Source organism: Notechis scutatus, chromosome 6 (genome assembly GCF_049901735.1).
Source record: "Notechis scutatus isolate UNSWTSFEM ecotype Mainland chromosome 6, rNotScu1.2, whole genome shotgun sequence".
In the NCBI taxonomy this organism is placed as follows: Eukaryota; Metazoa; Chordata; class Lepidosauria; order Squamata; family Elapidae; genus Notechis; species Notechis scutatus.
In genome coordinates this window covers 64,607,261-64,621,784 of record NC_142014.1, presented here as the reverse complement: position 1 = coordinate 64,621,784, position 14,524 = coordinate 64,607,261, and positions in this window count along the sequence as shown.

Below are 14,524 nucleotides of genomic sequence, written 5' to 3'. Positions count from 1 at the left end.
ACTTACAGAATTCCCCAGCCAGCTCACTTCCGGGAATTGAAGGCCACACATCTTAAAGTTGTCAAGGTTGAAAAGCATTGGTCTAGTTCAGAGGTTGCAAACTCGCGGTCTGCAGGTCAGATGTGTCATGTGCTGGCCATGCCCAACCCTGTTTTAGCAAAGGGGGAAAGGAGTTGTGATACATCATGTGAGAACAACGTGTCGTCGCGAGTTTGACACCATCTGGTCTAGTTAACGGTTGCATTGCCATTATTATTGATAATAATTTTATCTTCCGAAAATTTGATTTTGTGTTTTGCTTGTTTAAAGCCCATTTTTAAAAAAGGTGCACCTGTAGGTTTTACTCCGCTTGTCACGATTCATTCGTGCTCATTGTCAGCATTGACTGGAGATTTTTCTAATCTAATCTAATCTACATCTCACTGTTCTACAACTGCTATTGTTTGTCCAGAAGAAGCAAGTGTGTAAAAAACTGCTTAGGAGTAATCTGAGATGTTTGCAATCTGCACTGCGTTCGTCACAAAGACAAAGCAATGTTGTGCTCCATGTGTCACATCACAGCACACACACAGTACATCAGGAATGGAGCTTTTGTTCTTGACCTCCCCAAAAGCAAAACAAGGCATGCAACTTTATTCATCTGACATTCAGTGGGCAATCAGATAGGTAAATATTTCAAAAAAGTCAAGCAATAATATCCAAACTTGAAAACCAGAATAGGGCACTTGGAAAGCTTTAGAAGAGTTTTGAAACAGATTTAGAGCTCCACTTCTATTTAAGGAGAAGATTTGCACCTGTATGGATGGACAACTGGATTCTAGAGGGAGCTAAAAGGAGGCCTGTACTCAGGGGTGGGCTGCTGGGGGTCTTCAGGGGTTTGGGAGAGCCCCTAGCTAAGATCCTGTGTAGTTCGGAAAACCCCAAATCCCACTCCTAGCCAGCCCTGCCCACCCCTCCCTTCCCAGGAGTCCCCATGTGGCCTGTTTTGGATGCAGGTAAGTGCAGGATGCACACGGAGGCTCGGGGAGGGCAAAAAACAGGCCTCCCGGAAGTTTGGGAAGGCTGGAAATGGGCCCATTTACAGCTTCCAGAGAGCCTCCAGAGCCTGGGGGATGCCATTTTTGCCCTCCCGGAGGCTTGAGGAAAGCCTCTGGAGCCTTGGGAGGACAAAAATACCTCCTTGCCACTGTGATGCAGGAGGCCGACTAGGCCACACCACCATGGCCACGCCCACCCAGCAACTGGGCAGAGAACCCTTTGCTAAATTTTTTGAAGCCTACCCCTGCCTGTACTGAATCTGCAAATAAAAAAATATTGGGTGGGCCTCAGCAATCTGTCTCACAGCAAAAAATATGAAATGGTGCCAGGGTTCTGGCTGAAGGAGCCTGGAAGAGGGCAGAGAACAAAAGGCAGTAGAGAATGTGAATATCTCATGGGGTGTTGAATAATAGTACCTTGGATCAGTCAGTTCATCCACGTCCAGAGCCTTAGTCCCACCTGGACTTCTGTTGGGTTGTTGGAATCACGTGTTGCAATCTGCCTTGGCAGCAGCCGAAAAAGCTAATACAATCCTTGGTTGTATAAAACAGAGGCACAGAATCAAAATCACATGAAGTAATAGTACCGCTTTTTAAAGCCTTAGTAAGACCACATCTGGAATACTGCAGCCAGTTTTGGTCACCGCATTACAAAAAAAGATGTTGAGACTTTGGCAAACGTGCAAAGAAGAGTAACTAAGATGATTAAAGGTTTGGGGACTAAAACATATGAAGAACGGTTGCAGGATTTGGGTATGGCTAGCCTAGAGAAAAGAAGGACTAGGCGGGATGTGATAGTAGTATTCCAATATTTGAGAAGCTGCCACAAAGAGGAAGGATCAATTTATGTTTCAAAGCACCAGGGGGCAGGACAAGAAACAATGGATGGAAACGAACCAAGAGAGAAACAACATGGAATTGAGGAGGACAATAACCATGAGAACAATTAACCAGTGGAACAAGCCTTCAGAAATTGTGGGTACTTCATCACTGGAGGTTTTAAAGAAGAAACTGGACAATCGCTTGTCTGAAATGGTATAGGATCTCCTGCTTGAGCAGGGGGGTGGACTAGAAGACCTCCAAGTTCCCTTCCAGCTCTATTCTGATTCTGAAAGACTGAATCTACTTAACAATAGAAGCCACACCTTTCTGGCTGAAGGAAGCCCCCCCCCACACTCCCCATATTGAAGAAGAAACCATGAGGCAGCAAATAATCCAACACACAATAAAAATAATTAAATCATAAAGGGAAGAAAAACCCTGTCTGGCTCATTGGCAGAACTCACACCTCAGGCAAGCTCAAGTGTAAACACTTGAGATAAATCTAACTACAAAAAACACAATTAGCACCAGAATATAGCAAAAGAGCAAACATTGTAGCTGTTGCTTGTTAGACCAATTACCAGAACAAACAGACACCGGAGTTAGATTTCTCAACCTTGCTTCCTTTCAGGAACAGAGATTCCGGAAAGATTCCTCCTTCCAGACAAAGTTGAATAGGGAAAATTATCCCATCAATAAACACAGGATTAAATGTCACCAAGTACAGAATTAAATGTTAGCAAAAACCAGTTTTAGACAAAAACTCAAAGGGTATATAACAATCACATTTGAATATCAGTCTTTCTAGCTAGCCAAGAAACTTTGCTGAATGTCACTCATCTTGGTTTCTTGCCATTAAAAGACCTCTTTCCGGCAGCTGTGTTTTGTTATTCCATTTATTTTTCAAAGCGTTGTTTCCTGGCTGGAAGAATCCTCATCAAGAGGCATTTTCCTCCTAACATGGCTATAGTTGCCTTGATTGTTTTTGAGCAGATTCCTCCTGATAGTGTCATGCCCTTGTTGGAGTCTGATTCGGAGGGGAGATTGAGGAACTGACAGGGAGTGGGAGTGTGGCTCCAGTGGATGTGGAAGAAACGGGGGAAGGGCACAGTCTGGTTGGGCATTCAGAGGAAGACCCAGAGGAAGACTTCTTCATCCTAGGGCACACAGGGAGGAATGGAGAAGGGAGCAACGTGGCTTACGGGAGAGAAAAAGGCTCTGATCCCTTTCATTAGTTGCAGCTGGGAGAACAGGATATAAGAAGGGCATTTGCACACAGCACCTTGCTGGAAGTCCTCCCAACTATATGTGCTTCGTTATCTTTTGGAAATCTGCAATTTATTATCCTGGCCTGTCATGTTAATTACTTCAGTTTGGTTTGTGTTGGTTTCTTTAATTTCTAATTTATCTGTATTTTGGGTTCGGACTGCATTTCTTCCCTTTGTAGACTGTTTTTGGAAGAGTTTGATCTCCAGCCGAGGATAATTGGACATTGGGGGCCAAGTTGGAGGTATTAAAGGACTTACCTATTTTTGTGACTTTGTTGCTTTTGTGCCACGCCCGGGGTCATCACAGGTAGCATATTCCTTGAAGCTGTAGCTTTGTCTTTGATCAAAGGACCATCTCTATAGGAAGACTATGGCTTATGCAACTTTTACCAGAAGGTTGAGCTCCATTGTCCTTGTTGCAATATAAACAAGTTTCTCTGTGACCATTTAAGAGCAATATTCTTCTTTGATGTCGGTTTATGAATATTACTTGTACACATGTCCATGTGAGTGATTGCTTCATTACAATTCATACATATTTTCTTTCCCCAAAATCCATACAATTCATGCGCACAATATTCCCCATTGTGCTCTAGTTTCTTCTTCATAAGGAGTAATGTGCTTCACCATTAACCTTTAAGATCAGCTCAGTAATATTGTTTGGTTGATCCTCTGTCAGCCCAGAGAGTTTCAAAAACATTTTAACATACCTTTCAGTCACTGTTTTCAAATATGTTTTCCTGTTTCTAATACTACAATGTTGAAAGATCCTAATCTTGCATTTTCCCCCCTCAGTCCATTTTCAGAAAGAAATAGGACATACTTTAATGGAACATGTTGTCAATCCAATAACCAACACCTAACTCTAAGTCAACAATCACAAGAATAGAGCCACATTTTTCTTAATAAGTCACCCATCATCACAACTATAAAAACAAAAAACAACTCACATAGCAATCACCACAGTGATAAAACAGAAGTACAGTATTTTCAGGCAAATAAATAATCTACCAACAACACTACACCCATCACTTGAAAAACAACATTCACCTAAAGCAGGGGTCTTCAAACTTGACAGCTTTAAGACTTTATTTATTTATTTATTTATTTATTTATTTATTTATTTATTTATTTGATTTGCCAATTGTTTACAAGATAATAAGTATAAGTGTATACATAGTTGTGAATACATGAAATGGGTACATATAAGAAAAATAAAAGAATAAGAGAAACAATAGGACAGGGACGGTAGGCATGTTGGTGCGCTTATACACGCCCCTACAGACCTCTTAGGAAAGGGTGAGGTCAATAGTAGACAGTCTAAGGTTAAAGTTTTTGGGGTTTGGGGAAGAAACTACAGAGTCGGGTAGAGTATTCCAGACATTGACCACTCTATTGCTGAAGTCGTATTTCCTGCAATCAAGTTTGGTGCGGTTTACTTTGAGTTTGTATCTATTGTGTGCTCTTGTGTTGTTATGGTTGAAGCTGAAGTATTCACTGACAGGTAGGACATTGCAATGTATGATTTTATATACCATGCTTAAGTCAGACCGAGGACGGTGTAATTCAAGGTTTTCTAGTTCTAGAATTTCAAGTCTGGTGGCATAAGGTATTCTACAACGAGTAGAGGAGTGGAGAACTCTTCTTGTGAAATATTTCTGGACTTTCTCAATTGTGCTAATATCAGATACGTAATGTGGGTTCCAGACTGATGAACTGTATTCGAGTATTGGTCTAGCAAATGTTTTGTATGCTCTGGTTAGTAGTGTGATATTACCAGAGAAAAAGCTACGTAGGATTAGGTTAACAACTCTTAATGCCTTTTGGCTATGTAGTTGCAGTGGGCTCTAGCACTTAGATCATTAGAGGTGAGTATTCCAAGGTCCTTTACAGAGCTTGGGTCATCAACAAGTTCTTGACTATTCAGCTTGTATTTTATTTTCTGATTTTTTTTGCCAGTATGTAAGACAGAGCATTTATTTGTTGAGATTTGAAGTTGCCATTTGTTTGACCATTCTGATACATAGTCAAGATCTTTTTGTAGGGTAGCAGTATTGTCTGTGGTATTGAACAGCTTTACATCATCAGCGAAGAGAACGCAATTGCTCTTGATATGATCACAGAGGTCGCTTTATGTAGAGTATGAAGAGAGTTGGTCCTAGAACACTGCCTTGGGGGACACCACTATTGACAGGTACTGGATTTGATAGGACGCTCGATTTTGACCATTTGTTGTCTGTTTGACAGGAATGCTTCTATCCAGTTATTCAGTTGTCCAGAGATACCATAGGATTTTATTTTTAGGAGTAGTTTGTCGTGTACCACTGAATCAAAGGCTTTACAGAAGTCTATGTAGATTGCGTCTATTGCTTTGCCCTGGTCGAGTTGTGTCGTCCATATGTTTTTGCAGTGTAAGAGTTGTAGATTACAGGATAGTTTTTTCTGAAACCAAATTGTTTATTGGAGAGTAGGTTATTTGTCTCTAAGTGGAGGATGATGGATTGGTTAATAATAGATTCCATGACTTTACAGGTGACGCAGCATAAGGAGATTGGCCTGTAATTTTCAACTAGGCTTGGGTCTCCCTTTTTGAAGATAGGGATGACTGTGGCTTGTGACCATAGGTTAGGCAAGGAGCTGGTCCTGAAAGATTTTTCAAAGATTATGCTTAGAGGTTTGGCTATGGCAGTGGATAGCTTTCTTAAGAAGTAGGCACATATTCCATCCGGTCCAATAGATAGAGATGGTTTTAGATTGCGTAGTGATTTTTCAACATTGTCTTCTGTGAAATCGATATGTATTAGATCATTATTGTTATCTGTGGTACGGCTAGGAAATACTGGGCATGATCCATTGCTGTTTACAAATACTGAGCGAAGAATGTGTTAAAGATGTTGGCTTTAATGGTGTCGTCGTTGCAGTCTTTACCATCAGGTCCTATCAAGGGAGGGATGGACCTTGAGTCTTTAGTTTGTTGTTTACAAAATTGTAAAAGCACGGGTGGAATTGGTGCTTAGAAGGTTTTCCTCTTGTTTAATGTGATAATTGGTGCATTCGGTCTTTATCTGGTGGCATAAATTTTTGTATCGGTTTTTGAAATTGGTAACGTGACCAGATTTGTTTTTCCTCCAGAGTGATCTCTTTTTGGATTGAAGTTTCCTTATTGATATGGGTAATCTGCTTTTTGTTTTGTTTTGGGAGTTGTTGTTGGTACATATAGTTTGATGACTCTTTGATGACTTGTGGGCTTCAACTCCCAGAATTCCTCCTCCAGTCATATTAACTCAGGAATTCTGAGAGTTGAAATCCACAAGTCTTAAACTTGCCAAGTTTGAAGACCCTTGACCTAAAGGACCAAAGCTGTATATCACCTGTCCTGGTTTGATATTATGGGAGTTAGACATGCTATTTCAATCAGTAAGGATGCAGACCCCACACATCCTACTCAGAAATCCAGGTTGAAGGACAAGAAATCCAGGTTGAAGGTTTTCTTTCATACAACACTGTACCCCTCCATGGCCATCATAACTCTAGAAGAGTAGAAATGGGCTTATACCTCAGTGGTGCAGTGGTTAGAGTGCAGTAATGCAAATTACTTCTGCTGACAGCCAGCTGCCTGCAATTTGGCAGATCAAATCCCACCAGGCTCAAGGTTGACTCAGCCTTCCATCCTTCCGAGGTTGGTAACATGAGGACCCAGACTGTTGGGGGCAATAGGCTGACACTCTGTAAACTGCTTAGAGAGGGCTGTAAAGCACTATAAAGTGGTTTATAAATCTGCTATTGCTAAGTGCTGTTGCTATACTTTTGGAATCAAATGCATTCTTTGGCGAAGAGGGTTTATAAGAACCACAAATTCCTACTAAGTAGCATCTTACTGGAGTAACATTGATTCTTGGCTAGCTTTTGCTTTATTATTTTTGAAGAAGGAATCAACAAAGGTACAGGGAGGATTTCTCCTCACTATTATCTGGCTCATTATGTTAAGATGGTTCAATTTATCTAGCAATTTATTTAATCTTAGTCCAATTGCATTGTGGATTTATAAATTGTTTGTTAATCACATATTAAGGTATCATTGATTGTTTAACACAAAGAAATAAGGGGTTCTTAATACTTTCTGAGCTTGCTCGTTTAACCAAACTAGTAACATCATCAGTGCTAGTAAGGAGCTGCTGTTTCCTATCAGTTTATATTTTATTTTATTTATTTTGATTTGTCAATTGCTTACAAGATAATAGGTATAAGTATATACATAGTTATGAATACATGAAATAGGTACATATAAGAAAAATAAAAGAAACAATAGGACAGGGACGGTAGGCACGTTGGTGCACTTATGGACGCCCCCTACAGACCTCTTAGGAAAGGGGTGAGGTCAATAGTAGACAGTCTAAGGTTAAAGATTTTGGGGTTTGGGGAAGAAATCACAGAGTCAGGTAGAGTATTCCAAACATTGCCCACTCTGTTGCTGAAGTCGTATTTCTGCAATCAAGTTTGGTGCGGCTAACCTTGAGTTTGTATCTATTGTGTGCTCTTATGTTGTTATGGTTGAAGCTGAAGTATTCATTGACAGGTAAGTCATTGCAATGTATGATTTTATATACCATACTTAGATCAGACCGATGACAGCATAATTTAAGGTTTTCTAGGTCTAGAATTTCAAGTCTGGTGGCATAAAGTATTCTACAACGAGTGAGAGGAGTGGAGAACTCTTCTTGTGAAATATTTCTGGACTTTCTCAACTGTGCTAATATCAGATCCGTAATGTGGATTCCAGACTGATGAGCTGTATTCGAGTATTGGTCTAGGAAATGTTTTGTATGCTCTAGTTAGTAGTGTGATATTCTGGTGCCTTGCCTTGTCAGTGTGTGTATGTGTGTGTATGTGTTAGAGATTCTTTGCTCTGGCTGTTTACTGTTGACTCTTTGGCAGTTTCTTCATTATGGTATTATTTACTTGACTGTTGGTCTGAGGTTAACCTTAGAGTTAATCTATGCTGATATGGGTGCTGATTGCTGGGTGGTGAAGTGTTCTTGTTTGGGCTTGTTGATTGGTCTCTTTTGCATAACCTATATATGTTGTTAATGTCTATGTGTCTATTGAGGGCTGATTTGTCAGAATGCCAGGCTTCTAGAAATTCCCTGGCATTTTTGGACTTGGCTTGGTCTAGGTGTCATGTTCTGCTTATTACTCTCTGGATAGGTATAGAGCAGACAGAGAAACTCCACAAAGCATCCATACAAAGTCTTTTTTATTGGTTCATCAGGCATCCTTATCAACTCACAGTTATGATGAGGTTCTTCTTAATGTCATGGCACTGTATCAACTTTGGTTGTAAAAGGATCTTGGCTAATCTCAAACCAAACTTTGTGTACCACCATGATACAAAAGGTCTTTGACTTCTCCAAGACAGTTGAAAGAGTAGTGTTTATTCTCAGTCTAGCTCTCATCACAATTCCCTTTCCCAGGGTAGCTTGTGTTCTTTGAGCCCGAGGGCTCTGGATGTTTGTGTTGGATTGGAAGTGTCTTTCTATGTTCCTTTCCATCTTGGCAACAAATCACTAACATTGGATCAAGGAGGGCTTGGATATTTGCAATGGATTATTTGTTACCTAAGAGGAAGGAGGATATGAGAATGAAACAAGCTGTACTGAATTACTTATGAAAAAAAAAGAATAGTTCTCTGAAAAGTGTGGGAAATTGAGTCAGGCAGGAAGGAAGAGCTGAATTTAGCAAGATTTTCCTTTTGTATCCCCAGGCCCTTTTTTACTTAGTTTTTTTTCTTTCCAAATTTGGCAACTTTAAGATGTATGAACTCCAACTCGAGTCACCGTGGTCAACAAGATGGGTTGCATATACCTTTAAAAAAAGAAAGAAAGAAACTTACAGAATTCCCCAGCCAGCTCACTTCTGGGAATTGAGGGCCACACATCTTAAAGTTGTCAAGTTTGAAAAGCATTGGTCTAGTTCAGAGGTGTCAAACTCGTGGTCTGCAGGTCAGATGCGTCATGCCCAACCCTGTTTTAGCAAAGGGGGAAAGGAGTTGTGATACATCATGTGAGAACGTGTCGTCGCGAGTTTGACACCACCTGGTCTAGTTAATGGTTGCATTGCCATTTTTATTGATAATAATTTTATCTTCTGAAAATTTGATTTTGTGTTTTGCTTGTTTAAAGCCCATTTTAAAAAAAGGTGCACTTGTAGGTTTTACTCCGCTCGTCACGATTGATTCATGCTCATTGTCAGCATTGTCTGGAGATTTTTCTAATCTAATCTAATCTACATCTCACTGTTCTACAACTGCTATTGTTTGTCCAGAAGAAGCAAGTGTGTAAAAAACTGCTTAGGAGTAATCCGAGATGTTTGCAACCTGCACTGCGTTCGTCACAAAGACAAAGCAATGTTGTGCTCCATGTGTGACATCACAGCACACACACAGTACATCAGGAATGGAGCTTTTGTTCTTGACCTCCCCAAAAGCAAAACAAGGCATGCAACTTTATTCATCTGACATTCAGTGGGCAATCAGATAGGTAAATATTTCAAAAAAGTCAAGCAATAATATCCAAACTTGAAAACCAGAATAGGGCACTTGGAAAGCTTCAGAAGAGTTTTGAAACAGATTTAGAGCTCTACTTCTATTTGAGGAGAAGATTTGCACCTGTATGGATGGACAACTGGGTTCTAGAAGGAGCTAAAAGGAGGCCTGTACTCAGGGGTGGGCTGCTGGGGGGTCTTCAGGGGTTTGGGAGAGCCCCTAGCTAAGATTCTGTGCAGTTCGGAGAACCCCCAAATCCCACTCCTAGCCAGCCCTGCCCACCCCTCCCTTCCCAGGAGTCCCCATGTGGCCTGTTTTGGATGCAGGTAAGTGCAGGATGCACACGGAGGCTCGGGGAGGGCAAAAAACAGGCCTCCCGGAAGTTTGGGAAGGCTGGAAATGGGCCCTGGATGTTTGTGTTGGATTGGAAGTGTCTTTCTATGTTCCTTTCCATCTTGGCAACAAATCACTAACATTGGATCAAGGAGGGCTTGGATATTTGCAATGGATTATTTGTTACCTAAGAGGAAGGAGGATATGAGAATGAAACAAGCTGTACTGAATTAGTTATGAAAAAAAAAGAATAGTTCTCTGAAAAGTGTGAGAAATTGAGTCAGGCAGGAAGGAAGAGCTGAATTCAGTAAGATTTTCCTTTTGTATCCCCAGGCCCTTTTTTACTTAGTTTTTTTTTCTTTCCAAATTTGGCGACTTTAAGATGTATGAACTCCAACTCGAGTCACCGTGGTCAACAAGATGGGTTGCATATACCTTTAAAAAAAGAAAGAAAGAAACTTACAGAATTCCCCAGCCAGCACACTTCTGGGAATTGCAGACCACACATCTTAAAGTTGTCAAGTTTGAAAAGCATTGGTCTAGTTCAGAGGTGTCAAACTCGCGGTCTGCAGGTCAGATGCGTCATGTGCTGGCCATGCCCAACCCTGTTTTAGCAAAGGGGGAAAGGAGTTGCGATACATCATGTGAGAACAATGTGTCGTCGCGAGTTTGACACCACCTGGTCTAGTTAACGGTTGCATTGCCATTATTATTGATAATAATTTTATCTTCCAAAAATTTGATTTTGTGTTTTGATTGTTTAAAGCCCATTTTAAAAAAAGGTGCACCTGTAGATTTTACTCCGCTCGTCACGATTGATTCGTGCTCATTGTCAGCATTGTCTGGACATTTTTCTGCTCTCATGTGGCAGGCATAACATCATGCGGCAGCATAAAGCACATGGCAAAACAAAGAACGCTGTTACTTTCCTGCACACTCATATGCAGTACCTATTCATCTACTTGCATTTGCATGCGTTTGAATTGCTACGGTGGCACTATTTTTAAACAATAATTCTTCGCCATAAAGGGCTGCTCTTCTTTATCTTCCAAGTCTTTATTTCAGGAGTCCAAAAGCACCTTTTCCAATGAAGGCAGAATGGAGATTAGCTGTGAGGTCAGTGCAAATTATGCCAGCATCCTTTTGTGCTGCCTCATGAACTGATGATCAGGTTCCTAACATAGATGATTTTGATGGAAGTTCTTATGTTGAATTGTGTAAATTGGGGAACAGGTGTTCTGAGTGTGCGAAGATTGTGACAGAGTTTGATGGGGAGTCAGCAAAAACCGTTTAAGACACGGATGTCAAATGTGACATATTGTGATGTTTTTTGCCTTTGTGGAACTGGGATGGATATGGCCTGCGCATGATGCATCTGGCCCATGGACCATTCGATACCCTTGGTTTAAGAGGAAATTGTTCTGGCCTCTCTGGAAAAGTTAAATGCTTATGTTCACTGATGAGAAGAAGTGATACGGGTATTTTAGTAATGTCTCTGTTTATCTACTTTTTGCACAGATAACTTGTGTTTCCCTATCAACTTGTCTTTCCTTACTTATATAACCAAATAAAATATCAATGCTTACTGAAATATTCCATGGGGTTCTTCCCCACCTTATGGAATGACCCATCTTTACTTGAATAAACATGTAACTTAGAATTGGAGTCTGTCTCTTTGTCCATACCAATCCTGACCTAGAGAGCATAACAGAAGAAATCATAACAGAAGAAATCACATGGAACCAATAGCACATGTACTTTTTGGCTCTTCATAAGAACCCACACCTGCTGTATCTCTAGAGCAGGGTTATCAAACTTGCATCATCACAGAGGCGTCACATGACGTATCACGACTTTCTTCCCCTTTGCTAAACTCAGCTGCCACTGGGTGTGGGCATGGCCAGTGCATGATGCATCCGGCCTGCTCTAGAGGATTGCTTTCTGGGCAAGATTGGTTCAGCTTTGTAACCCTACTTTGTATTTTGCTCTTATTCTCAGCTTGATGCCCTGCCATTTTCAATAAATGCTTCTAGAGTAGACCAATGTTTCTCAATATTTGGTGCTTGAAGATGTGTGGTTAGCTGTGCTGTAACTTCCCTTTTCTCTTGTCCTCCTGTTGAAGGTTGGGGTTTTTTGTTGTTGTTCTTATGTTGCTTTTCTTGGTTTCTCTTTAGATCTTTTTAGTTCCTATAAAAATGTTGTTTTCTTTCACCACTTGTGTTGGCAGCCCACAGGCCTGAGGGTTAAGTTACATAACCCTAATCAGTGCCTCTATGTTTTTATGATGAAATCTCACATCCTGAATGTTTCCTGGTTGCGTAATGGATGCTAACACTTTGTTCTTCCAAGTTTTGTTCCAGGCACAATTGGTCGGGTCAGCTTCAGCTTTTAGTTGTAATAGTTTTTATCAAAAGTATGCAAGCAAAGTTATATTTTATCTGGATAGCTTTTTGAATCTATTTTCCAGTTCCTTTTATTAATCTGTATCTTGGCAGCATGCCTATGCTTCAAAGTTCCTCTTTCTTTCTAGCAGCTACCCGACAAGAGCAGAATATTCCCGTAGCCCTTTTCTCCAGATTTTGTTCATCAAAGAGAAGTCACGTTGCATCTTCAATGTGATGTGTAACCATTTTTTTCCCTTTTTACATTGGTTGTAAGCGTTGTGACAGCACAGTCATCATTATGGAGGGAAGGGAAATGCAGGCTGCAATGGAGATATCTTCTTATTCGTACATGGCTTATAGACAGACACTTTTGGAAAGATATATCTCTGTTGGGCTCTATTTTGCCTTCTGTAAGTGGAGTGCCATGCTGGAGGAGAGCTGCCAGGGTCAGTGTGTTTGATTTATGTCTCTTCTCTCTGTGGTTATTTGTAACAGGTGAAATTGCCTAGGATGTAAGGCCTTAGCATAAACTTTATCTTTACTCAGATAGCTGATTGTTTTGTTTTTTTTTTTTTAAATTAATACTGTATATCTGTGTTTATCTTGTTGGTTTATCAACATGGAACAAGCATATATAGCAGAAGTGAGCAATTAATTTTCCTAGGGACCACATGAGAAACTGGGACTGTTGTCAAGAGCTGCTGCCACTACGCTGCTGTTGCTGCCCCACCACCGTTGCTCTACCCACTGCCGCCACTGCTCCGCCCTGAAACTGCCACCCTACCCACAGCTGCTGATGCTGCACCACTGCACCTCCTTCCGCCAGGAAATACTAATATTTATAATTTAATTTAAATGTTAGTTAGTTTTTATTTAATTTAAAAAATTAAAATAAATTTGTTTAATTAAAACAATAGTAAACAATGGTAAAAGTAAATAGTAAAATTAATGTTTATCATTGCTTAATTTAGCAGATTGTTTCATTTTTAGAATTCTAGTTGATATGTATATGTTAAAACAAAATTAAAGATTGTTAATTACATGAAGCTGGTGAATGAAGTGACCTGTTATTCTGACCCAGCCTTCGCAAGACATTTATTCGCAAGTTAAACAATCCTCTTTTTATAACAGGGCAGTAAGTCTTTTATTCATATGTATAAACAAAAATAAAATGTAATTAGTCCCAGGTTTAGCCAAGAAATCAGAATTGCTTCTTGTATACTAGAAATGAACAGATGTCTGTGACAACCAGCCAGTCCCAAACCCCTCCTATTTATTTCCCAGGTAGGGAAGGCCTGGCTATCCTCTGCATCTGCCTTTCCCTGAGAGCCGGCTTATTGCTTTCCTTTGCTCTCCTCTCTTTTCCTCTCTGCATATATGCGCATCTGGGGTGGGCCCTATCTGTTCTTCCCCCTCAATCAGCTCAGGCCCCGCAGACAGCTGCCTCTCCACCTGAGGGAGGATGGAAGGCCCCGGCTCTGCCTCTGATGCTGTTTCCTTATCAGTCTTCCAAAGGCTCCAAAGCTGGCCCAGACTCTCCTTCCACCCCTTCGTCTGACTCTGCAGCTAGCTCTGCTGGCAGCCAACAGGCCACAACATCTGTCTACCATATGTTGATGATAAACAACTTTATGGCTTCATCACACGCTAAATAATGATGCCAACAAAAAAAAAAAAGATCTGTCCACAGGTCTGGAAGTTGTTCAGATGAGGATGAGGAAGAACAGGTTGAGGCTTTATCCCAATCAGATGGAGTGATTTGAGTTTTGATTCAACTGACTTCAGCGAAATTTCAGCTTCAGTTCTAGACAGGATCAGATTCTCCTGTAGTAAACAGCTTGTAACTTGGAAGTATTCCTGGACTCATGATTCCAACTTGACAAGCAAATGGCAACTTTGGTCTTCTCCTGGTACTTTCCTCTTTAGCAATATACGGGATAAAGGGAACTGAACAATTGCCATTTGCTTTATTTAATATACAAAAAATTCTTTACTTCAGCATAACTTACTTTTGTTTATGCATTGGAAATTGTTACACTTGGAAGAGCTGATCATCTGTGCATACATAAGATTAAGAAAATAGGGAAGTGAAAAACCAAAGCAGGAAAATTGCTAGAACATGTAGAGTTATATTCAGTG